We start from the raw sequence: 18,720 nt of genomic DNA on the forward strand, positions 1-18,720 counted from the left end.
AAAATAAAATAAAACTAAATAATAATAATCTAGCACACCTGTGCAGGTTTGACATGACATGACAGGTAGCTGTCTTGTGGGTGGTGCTGAATCCTGTTAAATGACATGAGGGTCTCATGCCTATACACAAGGGTGTGTCATTGCTGTTGCTTGACCATGCATTGGTTTCTGTGGTCAGTGAATGATAAAAACAAAATTTACCATCCATTGATGGATGGGAAATCCGCCATGAGGCATTTGTTTTTAGAAACTGCTGCTCACAACCAATGTTGCAATGGAGTGTCTCCATCTGCTGGTGGTATTGGAAAGGCATTAGTGCTATGACAGGGTCTGAAGAAGAAGAAGAAGAAGAAGAAGAAGAAGACGGAAAAAAATATATATAAAAAGAAAAAGAGAGAGAGAGAGAGAGACTGACTTAGTGAGCGAGTGAGTGAGAGAGTGAGAGTGAGTGAGAGTGAATGAGTGAGTGAGTGATTGAGTGAGTGAGTGAGTGAGTGAGTGAGAACAAATGAGTTAAAGCAAGTGAGTGAGAGAGATCGAATGAATGAAAGTCTGAATGACAGAAAGAAAAAAGGATGAAGAAAGAAGCATGAAGAAAAAAAAATGTATATGGAGTTGCTGACATGAGTGCAATCTACAAAGCCGTTGAGGCTGATCCTCATGGGAGGATTATTGCACCAGGACCCTTAGCACTTTTAAAATGCCATTCAATGCCACGGGCTAGATGTAAACTGCAGATGACCATGTTGTGGTAGTTACCATGGATACCCAAGTGATGTGTGAGCTAACACATAGGCCCAACAGATTCCAAGAAGGCCAGAATCACCAGCGGCACCACCATCGATTGTCAGGTCACCCGGATTCAGCAAATACCAGAGTCCAAAATGATGCAGGTTTATACTGTTAATTTTCAGTTTATCGTTACAGTTGGTGTTATTCCATGTCGGAAGGGACGCAGCTACAGCCAGTGGGGTAACTAGAGACAGGCAGGCAGCTATGTGCAACAAAGGTAGGCGTGTTGTTTTCATATGCAGATCTGAAATATTGTCTTATATGCAAGAGGAGGAGTGATGGGGGTTCAGGCAAAAGCCAGGCTATGGATTGCATTGCTAAATGCTCCATCAGAGTGCAATGGTCGCCTGTCCTTTTTTTAAGTGATGATGTGGGTTTAGCCTGTGCTGTATGTATGTATGGGTGGCTGACTGCCACCCACCCAGAAAGTGTATGGGAGGCTGGTTGGCTGCCAGCCTTCCTTCCATTCCTATGAGTAATGTGAGTGCTCATGAAGGGGACATGGTTGGGTCCACCCCTTTCCCGGTTATCCCCTCTAGGCCTTTTGGCTTAGATCAAGTGTAAAAAAAGAAAGGATCTTGCGACAGATCGCATCCTGAGGCACGTTTTTTTTTGTGTGAATACTTGCACTTGGGTGACTTGTGAGCACATACTGATACATACGTTCCCTATCTGGGGACCATAAATTAAATGGATTTTTGAGAAAGGGAGCTGATTTGGAAGCTTGCTTCTGTCGCCCTATGCATTGACCCGATGTGGCAGTATCTTCGGGTAGTGAACAGTGCACCACCCCATTCCAGTGTTAAACAAGAAAGATTCTCATTTAATCCTCCGTGGGTGAGAATTTGAGTTTGAGAATTGGAGACCAAAATGATGAGTTGCACTGACTGGTTTATGAACGTCTATTCATTTAGCGTTTTAATGACCATGTTTGCACACTGATTGGTGTAAAAAAATAAAATAAAACTAAATAATAATAATCTAGCACACCTGTGCAGGTTTGACATGACATGACAGGTAGCTGTCTTGTGGGTGGTGCTGAATCCTGTTAAATGACATGAGGGTCTCATGCCTATACACAAGGGTGTGTCATTGCTGTTGCTTGACCATGCATTGGTTTCTGTGGTCAGTGAATGATAAAAACAAAATTTACCATCCATTGATGGATGGGAAATCCGCCATGAGGCATTTGTTTTTAGAAACTGCTGCTCACAACCAATGTTGCAATGGAGTGTCTCCATCTGCTGGTGGTATTGGAAAGGCATTAGTGCTATGACAGGGTCTGAAGAAGAAGAAGAAGAAGACGGAAAAAAATATATATAAAAAGAAAAAGAGAGAGAGAGAGAGAGACTGACTTAGTGAGCGAGTGAGTGAGAGAGTGAGAGTGAATGAGTGAGTGAGTGATTGAGTGAGTGAGTGAGAACAAATGAGTTAAAGCAAGTGAGTGAGAGAGATCGAATGAATGAAAGTCTGAATGACAGAAAGAAAAAAGGATGAAGAAAGAAGCATGAAGAAAAAAAAATGTATATGGAGTTGCTGACATGAGTGCAATCTACAAAGCCGTTGAGGCTGATCCTCATGGGAGGATTATTGCACCAGGACCCTTAGCACTTTTAAAATGCCATTCAATGCCACGGGCTAGATGTAAACTGCAGATGACCATGTTGTGGTAGTTACCATGGATACCCAAGTGATGTGTGAGCTAACACATAGGCCCAACAGATTCCAAGAAGGCCAGAATCACCAGCGGCACCACCATCGATTGTCAGGTCACCCGGATTCAGCAAATACCAGAGTCCAAAATGATGCAGGTTTATACTGTTAATTTTCAGTTTATCGTTACAGTTGGTGTTATTCCATGTCGGAAGGGACGCAGCTACAGCCAGTGGGGTAACTAGAGACAGGCAGGCAGCTATGTGCAACAAAGGTAGGCGTGTTGTTTTCATATGCAGATCTGAAATATTGTCTTATATGCAAGAGGAGGAGTGATGGGGGTTCAGGCAAAAGCCAGGCTATGGATTGCATTGCTAAATGCTCCATCAGAGTGCAATGGTCGCCTGTCCTTTTTTTAAGTGATGATGTGGGTTTAGCCTGTGCTGTATGTATGTATGGGTGGCTGACTGCCACCCACCCAGAAAGTGTATGGGAGGCTGGTTGGCTGCCAGCCTTCCTTCCATTCCTATGAGTAATGTGAGTGCTCATGAAGGGGACATGGTTGGGTCCACCCCTTTCCCGGTTATCCCCTCTAGGCCTTTTGGCTTAGATCAAGTGTAAAAAAAGAAAGGATCTTGCGACAGATCGCATCCTGAGGCACGTTTTTTTTTGTGTGAATACTTGCACTTGGGTGACTTGTGAGCACATACTGATACATACGTTCCCTATCTGGGGACCATAAATTAAATGGATTTTTGAGAAAGGGAGCTGATTTGGAAGCTTGCTTCTGTCGCCCTATGCATTGACCCGATGTGGCAGTATCTTCGGGTAGTGAACAGTGCACCACCCCATTCCAGTGTTAAACAAGAAAGATTCTCATTTAATCCTCCGTGGGTGAGAATTTGAGTTTGAGAATTGGAGACCAAAATGATGAGTTGCACTGACTGGTTTATGAACGTCTATTCATTTAGCGTTTTAATGACCATGTTTGCACACTGATTGGTGTAAAAAAATAAAATAAAACTAAATAATAATAATCTAGCACACCTGTGCAGGTTTGACATGACATGACAGGTAGCTGTCTTGTGGGTGGTGCTGAATCCTGTTAAATGACATGAGGGTCTCATGCCTATACACAAGGGTGTGTCATTGCTGTTGCTTGACCATGCATTGGTTTCTGTGGTCAGTGAATGATAAAAACAAAATTTACCATCCATTGATGGATGGGAAATCCGCCATGAGGCATTTGTTTTTAGAAACTGCTGCTCACAACCAATGTTGCAATGGAGTGTCTCCATCTGCTGGTGGTATTGGAAAGGCATTAGTGCTATGACAGGGTCTGAAGAAGAAGAAGAAGAAGAAGAAGAAGAAGAAGAAGAAGAAGACGGAAAAAAATATATATAAAAAGAAAAAGAGAGAGAGAGAGAGAGACTGACTTAGTGAGCGAGTGAGTGAGAGAGTGAGAGTGAGTGAGAGTGAATGAGTGAGTGAGTGATTGAGTGAGTGAGTGAGTGAGTGAGAACAAATGAGTTAAAGCAAGTGAGTGAGAGAGATCGAATGAATGAAAGTCTGAATGACAGAAAGAAAAAAGGATGAAGAAAGAAGCATGAAGAAAAAAAAATGTATATGGAGTTGCTGACATGAGTGCAATCTACAAAGCCGTTGAGGCTGATCCTCATGGGAGGATTATTGCACCAGGACCCTTAGCACTTTTAAAATGCCATTCAGTGCCACGGGCTAGATGTAAACTGCAGATGACCATGTTGTGGTAGTTACCATGGATACCCAAGTGATGTGTGAGCTAACACATAGGCCCAACAGATTCCAAGAAGGCCAGAATCACCAGCGGCACCACCATCGATTGTCAGGTCACCCGGATTCAGCAAATACCAGAGTCCAAAATGATGCAGGTTTATACTGTTAATTTTCAGTTTATCGTTACAGTTGGTGTTATTCCATGTCGGAAGGGACGCAGCTACAGCCAGTGGGGTAACTAGAGACAGGCAGGCAGCTATGTGCAACAAAGGTAGGCGTGTTGTTTTCATATGCAGATCTGAAATATTGTCTTATATGCAAGAGGAGGAGTGATGGGGGTTCAGGCAAAAGCCAGGCTATGGATTGCATTGCTAAATGCTCCATCAGAGTGCAATGGTCGCCTGTCCTTTTTTTAAGTGATGATGTGGGTTTAGCCTGTGCTGTATGTATGTATGGGTGGCTGACTGCCACCCACCCAGAAAGTGTATGGGAGGCTGGTTGGCTGCCAGCCTTCCTTCCATTCCTATGAGTAATGTGAGTGCTCATGAAGGGGACATGGTTGGGTCCACCCCTTTCCCGGTTATCCCCTCTAGGCCTTTTGGCTTAGATCAAGTGTAAAAAAAGAAAGGATCTTGCGACAGATCGCATCCTGAGGCACGTTTTTTTTTTGTGTGAATACTTGCACTTGGGTGACTTGTGAGCACATACTGATACATACGTTCCCTATCTGGGGACCATAAATTAAATGGATTTTTGAGAAAGGGAGCTGATTTGGAAGCTTGCTTCTGTCGCCCTATGCATTGACCCGATGTGGCAGTATCTTCGGGTAGTGAACAGTGCACCACCCCATTCCAGTGTTAAACAAGAAAGATTCTCATTTAATCCTCCGTGGGTGAGAATTTGAGTTTGAGAATTGGAGACCAAAATGATGAGTTGCACTGACTGGTTTATGAACGTCTATTCATTTAGCGTTTTAATGACCATGTTTGCACACTGATTGGTGTAAAAAAATAAAATAAAACTAAATAATAATAATCTAGCACACCTGTGCAGGTTTGACATGACATGACAGGTAGCTGTCTTGTGGGTGGTGCTGAATCCTGTTAAATGACATGAGGGTCTCATGCCTATACACAAGGGTGTGTCATTGCTGTTGCTTGACCATGCATTGGTTTCTGTGGTCAGTGAATGATAAAAACAAAATTTACCATCCATTGATGGATGGGAAATCCGCCATGAGGCATTTGTTTTTAGAAACTGCTGCTCACAACCAATGTTGCAATGGAGTGTCTCCATCTGCTGGTGGTATTGGAAAGGCATTAGTGCTATGACAGGGTCTGAAGAAGAAGAAGAAGAAGAAGAAGAAGAAGAAGAAGAAGAAGACGGAAAAAAATATATATAAAAAGAAAAAGAGAGAGAGAGAGAGAGACTGACTTAGTGAGCGAGTGAGTGAGAGAGTGAGAGTGAGTGAGAGTGAATGAGTGAGTGAGTGATTGAGTGAGTGAGTGAGTGAGTGAGAACAAATGAGTTAAAGCAAGTGAGTGAGAGAGATCGAATGAATGAAAGTCTGAATGACAGAAAGAAAAAAGGATGAAGAAAGAAGCATGAAGAAAAAAAAATGTATATGGAGTTGCTGACATGAGTGCAATCTACAAAGCCGTTGAGGCTGATCCTCATGGGAGGATTATTGCACCAGGACCCTTAGCACTTTTAAAATGCCATTCAATGCCACGGGCTAGACGTAAACTGCAGATGACCATGTTGTGGTAGTTACCATGGATACCCAAGTGATGTGTGAGCTAACACATAGGCCCAACAGATTCCAAGAAGGCCAGAATCACCAGCGGCACCACCATCGATTGTCAGGTCACCCGGATTCAGCAAATACCAGAGTCCAAAATGATGCAGGTTTATACTGTTAATTTTCAGTTTATCGTTACAGTTGGTGTTATTCCATGTCGGAAGGGACGCAGCTACAGCCAGTGGGGTAACTAGAGACAGGCAGGCAGCTATGTGCAACAAAGGTAGGCGTGTTGTTTTCATATGCAGATCTGAAATATTGTCTTATATGCAAGAGGAGGAGTGATGGGGGTTCAGGCAAAAGCCAGGCTATGGATTGCATTGCTAAATGCTCCATCAGAGTGCAATGGTCGCCTGTCCTTTTTTTAAGTGATGATGTGGGTTTAGCCTGTGCTGTATGTATGTATGGGTGGCTGACTGCCACCCACCCAGAAAGTGTATGGGAGGCTGGTTGGCTGCCAGCCTTCCTTCCATTCCTATGAGTAATGTGAGTGCTCATGAAGGGGACATGGTTGGGTCCACCCCTTTCCCGGTTATCCCCTCTAGGCCTTTTGGCTTAGATCAAGTGTAAAAAAAGAAAGGATCTTGCGACAGATCGCATCCTGAGGCACGTTTTTTTTTGTGTGAATACTTGCACTTGGGTGACTTGTGAGCACATACTGATACATACGTTCCCTATCTGGGGACCATAAATTAAATGGATTTTTGAGAAAGGGAGCTGATTTGGAAGCTTGCTTCTGTCGCCCTATGCATTGACCCGATGTGGCAGTATCTTCGGGTAGTGAACAGTGCACCACCCCATTCCAGTGTTAAACAAGAAAGATTTTCATTTAATCCTCCGTGGGTGAGAATTTGAGTTTGAGAATTGGAGACCAAAATGATGAGTTGCACTGACTGGTTTATGAACGTCTATTCATTTAGCGTTTTAATGACCATGTTTGCACACTGATTGGTGTAAAAAAATAAAATAAAACTAAATAATAATAATCTAGCACACCTGTGCAGGTTTGACATGACATGACAGGTAGCTGTCTTGTGGGTGGTGCTGAATCCTGTTAAATGACATGAGGGTCTCATGCCTATACACAAGGGTGTGTCATTGCTGTTGCTTGACCATGCATTGGTTTCTGTGGTCAGTGAATGATAAAAACAAAATTTACCATCCATTGATGGATGGGAAATCCGCCATGAGGCATTTGTTTTTAGAAACTGCTGCTCACAACCAATGTTGCAATGGAGTGTCTCCATCTGCTGGTGGTATTGGAAAGGCATTAGTGCTATGACAGGGTCTGAAGAAGAAGAAGAAGAAGAAGAAGAAGAAGAAGACGGAAAAAAATATATATAAAAAGAAAAAGAGAGAGAGAGAGAGAGACTGACTTAGTGAGCGAGTGAGTGAGAGAGTGAGAGTGAGTTAGAGTGAATGAGTGAGTGAGTGATTGAGTGAGTGAGTGAGTGAGTGAGTGAGAACAAATGAGTTAAAGCAAGTGAGTGAGAGAGATCGAATGAATGAAAGTCTGAATGACAGAAAGAAAAAAGGATGAAGAAAGAAGCATGAAGAAAAAAAAATGTATATGGAGTTGCTGACATGAGTGCAATCTACAAAGCCGTTGAGGCTGATCCTCATGGGAGGATTATTGCACCAGGACCCTTAGCACTTTTAAAATGCCATTCAATGCCACGGGCTAGACGTAAACTGCAGATGACCATGTTGTGGTAGTTACCATGGATACCCAAGTGATGTGTGAGCTAACACATAGGCCCAACAGATTCCAAGAAGGCCAGAATCACCAGCGGCACCACCATCGATTGTCAGGTCACCCGGATTCAGCAAATACCAGAGTCCAAAATGATGCAGGTTTATACTGTTAATTTTCAGTTTATCGTTACAGTTGGTGTTATTCCATGTCGGAAGGGACGCAGCTACAGCCAGTGGGGTAACTAGAGACAGGCAGGCAGCTATGTGCAACAAAGGTAGGCGTGTTGTTTTCATATGCAGATCTGAAATATTGTCTTATATGCAAGAGGAGGAGTGATGGGGGTTCAGGCAAAAGCCAGGCTATGGATTGCATTGCTAAATGCTCCATCAGAGTGCAATGGTCGCCTGTCCTTTTTTTAAGTGATGATGTGGGTTTAGCCTGTGCTGTATGTATGTATGGGTGGCTGACTGCCACCCACCCAGAAAGTGTATGGGAGGCTGGTTGGCTGCCAGCCTTCCTTCCATTCCTATGAGTAATGTGAGTGCTCATGAAGGGGACATGGTTGGGTCCACCCCTTTCCCGGTTATCCCCTCTAGGCCTTTTGGCTTAGATCAAGTGTAAAAAAAGAAAGGATCTTGCGACAGATCGCATCCTGAGGCACGTTTTTTTTTGTGTGAATACTTGCACTTGGGTGACTTGTGAGCACATACTGATACATACGTTCCCTATCTGGGGACCATAAATTAAATGGATTTTTGAGAAAGGGAGCTGATTTGGAAGCTTGCTTCTGTCGCCCTATGCATTGACCCGATGTGGCAGTATCTTCGGGTAGTGAACAGTGCACCACCCCATTCCAGTGTTAAACAAGAAAGATTCTCATTTAATCCTCCGTGGGTGAGAATTTGAGTTTGAGAATTGGAGACCAAAATGATGAGTTGCACTGATTGGTTTATGAACGTCTATTCATTTAGCGTTTTAATGACCATGTTTGCACACTGATTGGTGTAAAAAAATAAAATAAAACTAAATAATAATAATCTAGCACACCTGTGCAGGTTTGACATGACATGACAGGTAGCTGTCTTGTGGGTGGTGCTGAATCCTGTTAAATGACATGAGGGTCTCATGCCTATACACAAGGGTGTGTCATTGCTGTTGCTTGACCATGCATTGGTTTCTGTGGTCAGTGAATGATAAAAACAAAATTTACCATCCATTGATGGATGGGAAATCCGCCATGAGGCATTTGTTTTTAGAAACTGCTGCTCACAACCAATGTTGCAATGGAGTGTCTCCATCTGCTGGTGGTATTGGAAAGGCATTAGTGCTATGACAGGGTCTGAAGAAGAAGAAGAAGAAGAAGAAGAAGAAGAAGAAGAAGAAGACGGAAAAAAATATATATAAAAAGAAAAAGAGAGAGAGAGAGAGAGACTGACTTAGTGAGCGAGTGAGTGAGAGAGTGAGAGTGAGTGAGAGTGAATGAGTGAGTGAGTGATTGAGTGAGTGAGTGAGTGAGTGAGAACAAATGAGTTAAAGCAAGTGAGTGAGAGAGATCGAATGAATGAAAGTCTGAATGACAGAAAGAAAAAAGGATGAAGAAAGAAGCATGAAGAAAAAAAAATGTATATGGAGTTGCTGACATGAGTGCAATCTACAAAGCCGTTGAGGCTGATCCTCATGGGAGGATTATTGCACCAGGACCCTTAGCACTTTTAAAATGCCATTCAATGCCACGGGCTAGATGTAAACTGCAGATGACCATGTTGTGGTAGTTACCATGGATACCCAAGTGATGTGTGAGCTAACACATAGGCCCAACAGATTCCAAGAAGGCCAGAATCACCAGCGGCACCACCATCGATTGTCAGGTCACCCGGATTCAGCAAATACCAGAGTCCAAAATGATGCAGGTTTATACTGTTAATTTTCAGTTTATCGTTACAGTTGGTGTTATTCCATGTCGGAAGGGACGCAGCTACAGCCAGTGGGGTAACTAGAGACAGGCAGGCAGCTATGTGCAACAAAGGTAGGCGTGTTGTTTTCATATGCAGATCTGAAATATTGTCTTATATGCAAGAGGAGGAGTGATGGGGGTTCAGGCAAAAGCCAGGCTATGGATTGCATTGCTAAATGCTCCATCAGAGTGCAATGGTCGCCTGTCCTTTTTTTAAGTGATGATGTGGGTTTAGCCTGTGCTGTATGTATGTATGGGTGGCTGACTGCCACCCACCCAGAAAGTGTATGGGAGGCTGGTTGGCTGCCAGCCTTCCTTCCATTCCTATGAGTAATGTGAGTGCTCATGAAGGGGACATGGTTGGGTCCACCCCTTTCCCGGTTATCCCCTCTAGGCCTTTTGGCTTAGATCAAGTGTAAAAAAAGAAAGGATCTTGCGACAGATCGCATCCTGAGGCACGTTTTTTTTTTGTGTGAATACTTGCACTTGGGTGACTTGTGAGCACATACTGATACATACGTTCCCTATCTGGGGACCATAAATTAAATGGATTTTTGAGAAAGGGAGCTGATTTGGAAGCTTGCTTCTGTCGCCCTATGCATTGACCCGATGTGGCAGTATCTTCGGGTAGTGAACAGTGCACCACCCCATTCCAGTGTTAAACAAGAAAGATTCTCATTTAATCCTCCGTGGGTGAGAATTTGAGTTTGAGAATTGGAGACCAAAATGATGAGTTGCACTGACTGGTTTATGAACGTCTATTCATTTAGCGTTTTAATGACCATGTTTGCACACTGATTGGTGTAAAAAAATAAAATAAAACTAAATAATAATAATCTAGCACACCTGTGCAGGTTTGACATGACATGACAGGTAGCTGTCTTGTGGGTGGTGCTGAATCCTGTTAAATGACATGAGGGTCTCATGCCTATACACAAGGGTGTGTCATTGCTGTTGCTTGACCATGCATTGGTTTCTGTGGTCAGTGAATGATAAAAACAAAATTTACCATCCATTGATGGATGGGAAATCCGCCATGAGGCATTTGTTTTTAGAAACTGCTGCTCACAACCAATGTTGCAATGGAGTGTCTCCATCTGCTGGTGGTATTGGAAAGGCATTAGTGCTATGACAGGGTCTGAAGAAGAAGAAGAAGAAGAAGAAGAAGAAGACGGAAAAAAATATATATAAAAAGAAAAAGAGAGAGAGAGAGAGAGACTGACTTAGTGAGCGAGTGAGTGAGAGAGTGAGAGTGAGTGAGAGTGAATGAGTGAGTGAGTGATTGAGTGAGTGAGTGAGTGAGTGAGTGAGAACAAATGAGTTAAAGCAAGTGAGTGAGAGAGATCGAATGAATGAAAGTCTGAATGACAGAAAGAAAAAAGGATGAAGAAAGAAGCATGAAGAAAAAAAAATGTATATGGAGTTGCTGACATGAGTGCAATCTACAAAGCCGTTGAGGCTGATCCTCATGGGAGGATTATTGCACCAGGACCCTTAGCACTTTTAAAATGCCATTCAATGCCACGGGCTAGATGTAAACTGCAGATGACCATGTTGTGGTAGTTACCATGGATACCCAAGTGATGTGTGAGCTAACACATAGGCCCAACAGATTCCAAGAAGGCCAGAATCACCAGCGGCACCACCATCGATTGTCAGGTCACCCGGATTCAGCAAATACCAGAGTCCAAAATGATGCAGGTTTATACTGTTAATTTTCAGTTTATCGTTACAGTTGGTGTTATTCCATGTCGGAAGGGACGCAGCTACAGCCAGTGGGGTAACTAGAGACAGGCAGGCAGCTATGTGCAACAAAGGTAGGCGTGTTGTTTTCATATGCAGATCTGAAATATTGTCTTATATGCAAGAGGAGGAGTGATGGGGGTTCAGGCAAAAGCCAGGCTATGGATTGCATTGCTAAATGCTCCATCAGAGTGCAATGGTCGCCTGTCCTTTTTTTAAGTGATGATGTGGGTTTAGCCTGTGCTGTATGTATGTATGGGTGGCTGACTGCCACCCACCCAGAAAGTGTATGGGAGGCTGGTTGGCTGCCAGCCTTCCTTCCATTCCTATGAGTAATGTGAGTGCTCATGAAGGGGACATGGTTGGGTCCACCCCTTTCCCGGTTATCCCCTCTAGGCCTTTTGGCTTAGATCAAGTGTAAAAAAAGAAAGGATCTTGCGACAGATCGCATCCTGAGGCACGTTTTTTTTTGTGTGAATACTTGCACTTGGGTGACTTGTGAGCACATACTGATACATACGTTCCCTATCTGGGGACCATAAATTAAATGGATTTTTGAGAAAGGGAGCTGATTTGGAAGCTTGCTTCTGTCGCCCTATGCATTGACCCGATGTGGCAGTATCTTCGGGTAGTGAACAGTGCACCACCCCATTCCAGTGTTAAACAAGAAAGATTCTCATTTAATCCTCCGTGGGTGAGAATTTGAGTTTGAGAATTGGAGACCAAAATGATGAGTTGCACTGACTGGTTTATGAACGTCTATTCATTTAGCGTTTTAATGACCATGTTTGCACACTGATTGGTGTAAAAAAATAAAATAAAACTAAATAATAATAATCTAGCACACCTGTGCAGGTTTGACATGACATGACAGGTAGCTGTCTTGTGGGTGGTGCTGAATCCTGTTAAATGACATGAGGGTCTCATGCCTATACACAAGGGTGTGTCATTGCTGTTGCTTGACCATGCATTGGTTTCTGTGGTCAGTGAATGATAAAAACAAAATTTACCATCCATTGATGGATGGGAAATCCGCCATGAGGCATTTGTTTTTAGAAACTGCTGCTCACAACCAATGTTGCAATGGAGTGTCTCCATCTGCTGGTGGTATTGGAAAGGCATTAGTGCTATGACAGGGTCTGAAGAAGAAGAAGAAGAAGAAGAAGAAGAAGAAGAAGAAGAAGAAGAAGAAGAAGACGGAAAAAAATATATATAAAAAGAAAAAGAGAGAGAGAGAGAGAGACTGACTTAGTGAGCGAGTGAGTGAGAGAGTGAGAGTGAGTGAGAGTGAATGAGTGAGTGAGTGATTGAGTGAGTGAGTGAGTGAGAACAAATGAGTTAAAGCAAGTGAGTGAGAGAGATCGAATGAATGAAAGTCTGAATGACAGAAAGAAAAAAGGATGAAGAAAGAAGCATGAAGAAAAAAAAATGTATATGGAGTTGCTGACATGAGTGCAATCTACAAAGCCGTTGAGGCTGATCCTCATGGGAGGATTATTGCACCAGGACCCTTAGCACTTTTAAAATGCCATTCAATGCCACGGGCTAGATGTAAACTGCAGATGACCATGTTGTGGTAGTTACCATGGATACCCAAGTGATGTGTGAGCTAACACATAGGCCCAACAGATTCCAAGAAGGCCAGAATCACCAGCGGCACCACCATCGATTGTCAGGTCACCCGGATTCAGCAAATACCAGAGTCCAAAATGATGCAGGTTTATACTGTTAATTTTCAGTTTATCGTTACAGTTGGTGTTATTCCATGTCGGAAGGGACGCAGCTACAGCCAGTGGGGTAACTAGAGACAGGCAGGCAGCTATGTGCAACAAAGGTAGGCGTGTTGTTTTCATATGCAGATCTGAAATATTGTCTTATATGCAAGAGGAGGAGTGATGGGGGTTCAGGCAAAAGCCAGGCTATGGATTGCATTGCTAAATGCTCCATCAGAGTGCAATGGTCGCCTGTCCTTTTTTTAAGTGATGATGTGGGTTTAGCCTGTGCTGTATGTATGTATGGGTGGCTGACTGCCACCCACCCAGAAAGTGTATGGGAGGCTGGTTGGCTGCCAGCCTTCCTTCCATTCCTATGAGTAATGTGAGTGCTCATGAAGGGGACATGGTTGGGTCCACCCCTTTCCCGGTTATCCCCTCTAGGCCTTTTGGCTTAGATCAAGTGTAAAAAAAGAAAGGATCTTGCGACAGATCGCATCCTGAGGCACGTTTTTTTTTGTGTGAATACTTGCACTTGGGTGACTTGTGAGCACATACTGATACATACGTTCCCTATCTGGGGACCATAAATTAAATGGATTTTTGAGAAAGGGAGCTGATTTGGAAGCTTGCTTCTGTCGCCCTATGCATTGACCCGATGTGGCAGTATCTTCGGGTAGTGAACAGTGCACCACCCCATTCCAGTGTTAAACAAGAAAGATTCTCATTTAATCCTCCGTGGGTGAGAATTTGAGTTTGAGAATTGGAGACCAAAATGATGAGTTGCACTGACTGGTTTATGAACGTCTATTCATTTAGCGTTTTAATGACCATGTTTGCACACTGATTGGTGTAAAAAAATAAAATAAAACTAAATAATAATAATCTAGCACACCTGTGCAGGTTTGACATGACATGACAGGTAGCTGTCTTGTGGGTGGTGCTGAATCCTGTTAAATGACATGAGGGTCTCATGCCTATACACAAGGGTGTGTCATTGCTGTTGCTTGACCATGCATTGGTTTCTGTGGTCAGTGAATGATAAAAACAAAATTTACCATCCATTGATGGATGGGAAATCCGCCATGAGGCATTTGTTTTTAGAAACTGCTGCTCACAACCAATGTTGCAATGGAGTGTCTCCATCTGCTGGTGGTATTGGAAAGGCATTAGTGCTATGACAGGGTCTGAAGAAGAAGAAGAAGAAGAAGAAGAAGAAGACGGAAAAAAATATATATAAAAAGAAAAAGAGAGAGAGAGAGAGAGACTGACTTAGTGAGCGAGTGAGTGAGAGAGTGAGAGTGAGTGAGAGTGAATGAGTGAGTGAGTGATTGAGTGAGTGAGTGAGTGAGTGAGAACAAATGAGTTAAAGCAAGTGAGTGAGAGAGATCGAATGAATGAAAGTCTGAATGACAGAAAGAAAAAAGGATGAAGAAAGAAGCATGAAGAAAAAAAAATGTGTATGGAGTTGCTGACATGAGTGCAATCTACAAAGCCGTTGAGGCTGATCCTCATGGGAGGATTATTGCACCAGGACCCTTAGCACTTTTAAAATGCCATTCAATGCCACGGGCTAGATGTAAACTGCAGATGACCATGTTGTGGTAGTTACCATGGATACCCAAGTGATGTGTGAGCTAACACATAGGCCCAACAGATTCCAAGAAGGCCAGAATCACCAGCGGCACCACCATCGATTGTCAGGTCACCCGGATTCAGCAAATACCAGAGTCCAAAATGATGCAGGTTTATACTGTTAATTTTCAGTTTATCGTTACAGTTGGTGTTATTCCATGTCGGAAGGGACGCAGCTACAGCCAGTGGGGTAACTAGAGACAGGCAGGCAGCTATGTGCAACAAAGGTAGGCGTGTTGTTTTCATATGCAGATCTGAAATATTGTCTTATATGCAAGAGGAGGAGTGATGGGGGTTCAGGCAAAAGCCAGGCTATGGATTGCATTGCTAAATGCTCCATCAGAGTGCAATGGTCGCCTGTCCTTTTTTTAAGTGATGATGTGGGTTTAGCCTGTGCTGTATGTATGTATGGGTGGCTGACTGCCACCCACCCAGAAAGTGTATGGGAGGCTGGTTGGCTGCCAGCCTTCCTTCCATTCCTATGAGTAATGTGAGTGCTCATGAAGGGGACATGGTTGGGTCCACCCCTTTCCCGGTTATCCCCTCTAGGCCTTTTGGCTTAGATCAAGTGTAAAAAAAGAAAGGATCTTGCGACAGATCGCATCCTGAGGCACGTTTTTTTTTGTGTGAATACTTGCACTTGGGTGACTTGTGAGCACATACTGATACATACGTTCCCTATCTGGGGACCATAAATTAAATGGATTTTTGAGAAAGGGAGCTGATTTGGAAGCTTGCTTCTGTCGCCCTATGCATTGACCCGATGTGGCAGTATCTTCGGGTAGTGAACAGTGCACCACCCCATTCCAGTGTTAAACAAGAAAGATTCTCATTTAATCCTCCGTGGGTGAGAATTTGAGTTTGAGAATTGGAGACCAAAATGATGAGTTGCACTGACTGGTTTATGAACGTCTATTCATTTAGCGTTTTAATGACCATGTTTGCACACTGATTGGTGTAAAAAAATAAAATAAAACTAAATAATAATAATCTAGCACACCTGTGCAGGTTTGACATGACATGACAGGTAGCTGTCTTGTGGGTGGTGCTGAATCCTGTTAAATGACATGAGGGTCTCATGCCTATACACAAGGGTGTGTCATTGCTGTTGCTTGACCATGCATTGGTTTCTGTGGTCAGTGAATGATAAAAACAAAATTTACCATCCATTGATGGATGGGAAATCCGCCATGAGGCATTTGTTTTTAGAAACTGCTGCTCACAACCAATGTTGCAATGGAGTGTCTCCATCTGCTGGTGGTATTGGAAAGGCATTAGTGCTATGACAGGGTCTGAAGAAGAAGAAGAAGAAGAAGAAGAAGAAGAAGAAGACGGAAAAAAATATATATAAAAAGAAAAAGAGAGAGAGAGAGAGAGACTGACTTAGTGAGCGAGTGAGTGAGAGAGTGAGAGTGAGTGAGAGTGAATGAGTGAGTGAGTGATTGAGTGAGTGAGTGAGTGAGTGAGTGAGAACAAATGAGTTAAAGCAAGTGAGTGAGAGAGATCGAATGAATGAAAGTCTGAATGACAGAAAGAAAAAAGGATGAAGAAAGAAGCATGAAGAAAAAAAAATGTATATGGAGTTGCTGACATGAGTGCAATCTACAAAGCCGTTGAGGCTGATCCTCATGGGAGGATTATTGCACCAGGACCCTTAGCACTTTTAAAATGCCATTCAATGCCACGGGCTAGATGTAAACTGCAGATGACCATGTTGTGGTAGTTACCATGGATACCCAAGTGATGTGTGAGCTAACACATAGGCCCAACAGATTCCAAGAAGGCCAGAATCACCAGCGGCACCACCATCGATTGTCAGGTCACCCGGATTCAGCAAATACCAGAGTCCAAAATGATGCAGGTTTATACTGTTAATTTTCAGTTTATCGTTACAGTTGGTGTTATTCCATGTCGGAAGGGACGCAGCTACAGCCAGTGGGGTAACTAGAGACAGGCAGGCAGCTATGTGCAACAAAGGTAGGCGTGTTGTTTTCATATGCAGATCTGAAATATTGTCTTATATGCAAGAGGAGGAGTGATGGGGGTTCAGGCAAAAGCCAGGCTATGGATTGCATTGCTAAATGCTCCATCAGAGTGCAATGGTCGCCTGTCCTTTTTTTAAGTGATGATGTGGGTTTAGCCTGTGCTGTATGTATGTATGGGTGGCTGACTGCCACCCACCCAGAAAGTGTATGGGAGGCTGGTTGGCTGCCAGCCTTCCTTCCATTCCTATGAGTAATGTGAGTGCTCATGAAGGGGACATGGTTGGGTCCACCCCTTTCCCGGTTATCCCCTCTAGGCCTTTTGGCTTAGATCAAGTGTAAAAAAAGAAAGGATCTTGCGACAGATCGCATCCTGAGGCACGTTTTTTTTTGTGTGAATACTTGCACTTGGGTGACTTGTGAGCACATACTGATACATACGTTCCCTATCTGGGGACCATAAATTAAATGGATTTTTGAGAAAGGGAGCTGATTTGGAAGCTTGCTTCTGTCGCCCTATGCATTGACCCGATGTGGCAGTATCTTCGGGTAGTGAACAGTGCACCACCCCATTCCAGTGTTAAACAAGAAAGATTCTCATTTAATCCTCCGTGGGTGAGAATTTGAGTTTGAGAATTGGAGACCAAAATGATGAGTTGCACTGACTGGTTTATGAACGTCTATTCATTTAGCGTTTTAATGACCATGTTTGCACACTGATTGATGTAAAAAAATAAAATAAAACTAAATAATAATAATCTAGCACACCTGTGCAGGTTTGACATGACATGACAGGTAGCTGTCTTGTGGGTGGTGCTGAATCCTGTTAAATGACATGAGGGTCTCATGCCTATACACAAGGGTGTGTCATTGCTGTTGCTTGACCATGCATTGGTTTCTGTGGTCAGTGAATGATAAAAACAAAATTTACCATCCATTGATGGATGGGAAATCCGCCATGAGGCATTTGTTTTTAGAAACTGCTGCTCACAACCAATGTTGCAATGGAGTGTCTCCATCTGCTGGTGGTATTGGAAAGGCATTAGTGCTATGACAGGGTCTGAAGAAGAAGAAGAAGAAGAAGAAGAAGACGGAAAAAAATATATATAAAAAGAAAAAGAGAGAGAGAGAGAGAGACTGACTTAGTGAGCGAGTGAGTGAGAGAGTGAGAGTGAGTGAGAGTGAATGAGTGAGTGAGTGATTGAGTTAGTGAGTGAGTGAGTGAGTGAGAACAAATGAGTTAAAGCAAGTGAGTGAGAGAGATCGAATGAATGAAAGTCTGAATGACAGAAAGAAAAAAGGATGAAGAAAGAAGCATGAAGAAAAAAAAATGTATATGGAGTTGCTGACATGAGTGCAATCTACAAAGCCGTTGAGGCTGATCCTCATGGGAGGATTATTGCACCAGGACCCTTAGCACTTTTAAAATGCCATTCAATGCCACGGGCTAGATGTAAACTGCAGATGACCATGTTGTGGTAGTTACCATGGATACCCAAGTGATGTGTGAGCTAACACATAGGCCCAACAGATTCCAAGAAGGCCAGAATCACCAGCGGCACCACCATCGATTGTCAGGTCACCCGGATTCAGCAAATACCAGAGTCCAAAATGATGCAGGTTTATACTGTTAATTTTCAGTTTATCGTTACAGTTGGTGTTATTCCATGTGGGAAGGGACGCAGCTACAGCCAGTGGGGTAACTAGAGACAGGCAGGCAGCTATGTGCAACAAAGGTAGGCGTGTTGTTTTCATATGCAGATCTGAAATATTGTCTTATATGCAAGAGGAGGAGTGATGGGGGTTCAGGCAAAAGCCAGGCTATGGATTGCATTGCTAAATGCTCCATCAGAGAGCAGTGGTCGCCTGTCCTTTTTTTAAGTGATGATGTGGGTTTAGCCTGTGCTGTATGTATGTATGGGTGGCTGACTGCCACCCACCCAGAAAGTGTATGGGAGGCTGGTTGGCTGCCAGCCTTCCTTCCATTCCTATGAGTA

The 18,720-nt window shown here is 43.4% G+C and overlaps 10 pseudogenes; all 10 read left to right on the forward strand.

Annotated features, from left to right (window-relative positions):
- Positions 1-1,320: 1,320 nt before the first annotated feature.
- LOC130286894 (U2 spliceosomal RNA) lies at positions 1,321-1,584 on the forward strand (annotated as a pseudogene).
- Positions 1,585-3,030: 1,446 nt separating this feature from the next.
- LOC130286895 (U2 spliceosomal RNA) lies at positions 3,031-3,294 on the forward strand (annotated as a pseudogene).
- A 1,488-nt stretch (positions 3,295-4,782) lies between these two features.
- LOC130288058 (U2 spliceosomal RNA) lies at positions 4,783-5,047 on the forward strand (annotated as a pseudogene).
- A 1,488-nt stretch (positions 5,048-6,535) lies between these two features.
- Positions 6,536-6,799, forward strand: LOC130286896 (U2 spliceosomal RNA; annotated as a pseudogene).
- A 1,483-nt stretch (positions 6,800-8,282) lies between these two features.
- On the forward strand, positions 8,283-8,546 carry LOC130286897 (U2 spliceosomal RNA; annotated as a pseudogene).
- A 1,488-nt stretch (positions 8,547-10,034) lies between these two features.
- On the forward strand, positions 10,035-10,299 carry LOC130288059 (U2 spliceosomal RNA; annotated as a pseudogene).
- Positions 10,300-11,779: 1,480 nt separating this feature from the next.
- LOC130286898 (U2 spliceosomal RNA) lies at positions 11,780-12,043 on the forward strand (annotated as a pseudogene).
- Positions 12,044-13,539: 1,496 nt separating this feature from the next.
- Positions 13,540-13,803, forward strand: LOC130286899 (U2 spliceosomal RNA; annotated as a pseudogene).
- A 1,476-nt stretch (positions 13,804-15,279) lies between these two features.
- On the forward strand, positions 15,280-15,543 carry LOC130286901 (U2 spliceosomal RNA; annotated as a pseudogene).
- A 1,486-nt stretch (positions 15,544-17,029) lies between these two features.
- Positions 17,030-17,293, forward strand: LOC130286902 (U2 spliceosomal RNA; annotated as a pseudogene).
- The last annotated feature ends 1,427 nt before the right edge of the window (positions 17,294-18,720 follow it).

The sequence above is a fragment of the Hyla sarda genome, chromosome 8 (genome assembly GCF_029499605.1).
Source record: "Hyla sarda isolate aHylSar1 chromosome 8, aHylSar1.hap1, whole genome shotgun sequence".
Taxonomy (NCBI): Eukaryota; Metazoa; Chordata; class Amphibia; order Anura; family Hylidae; genus Hyla; species Hyla sarda.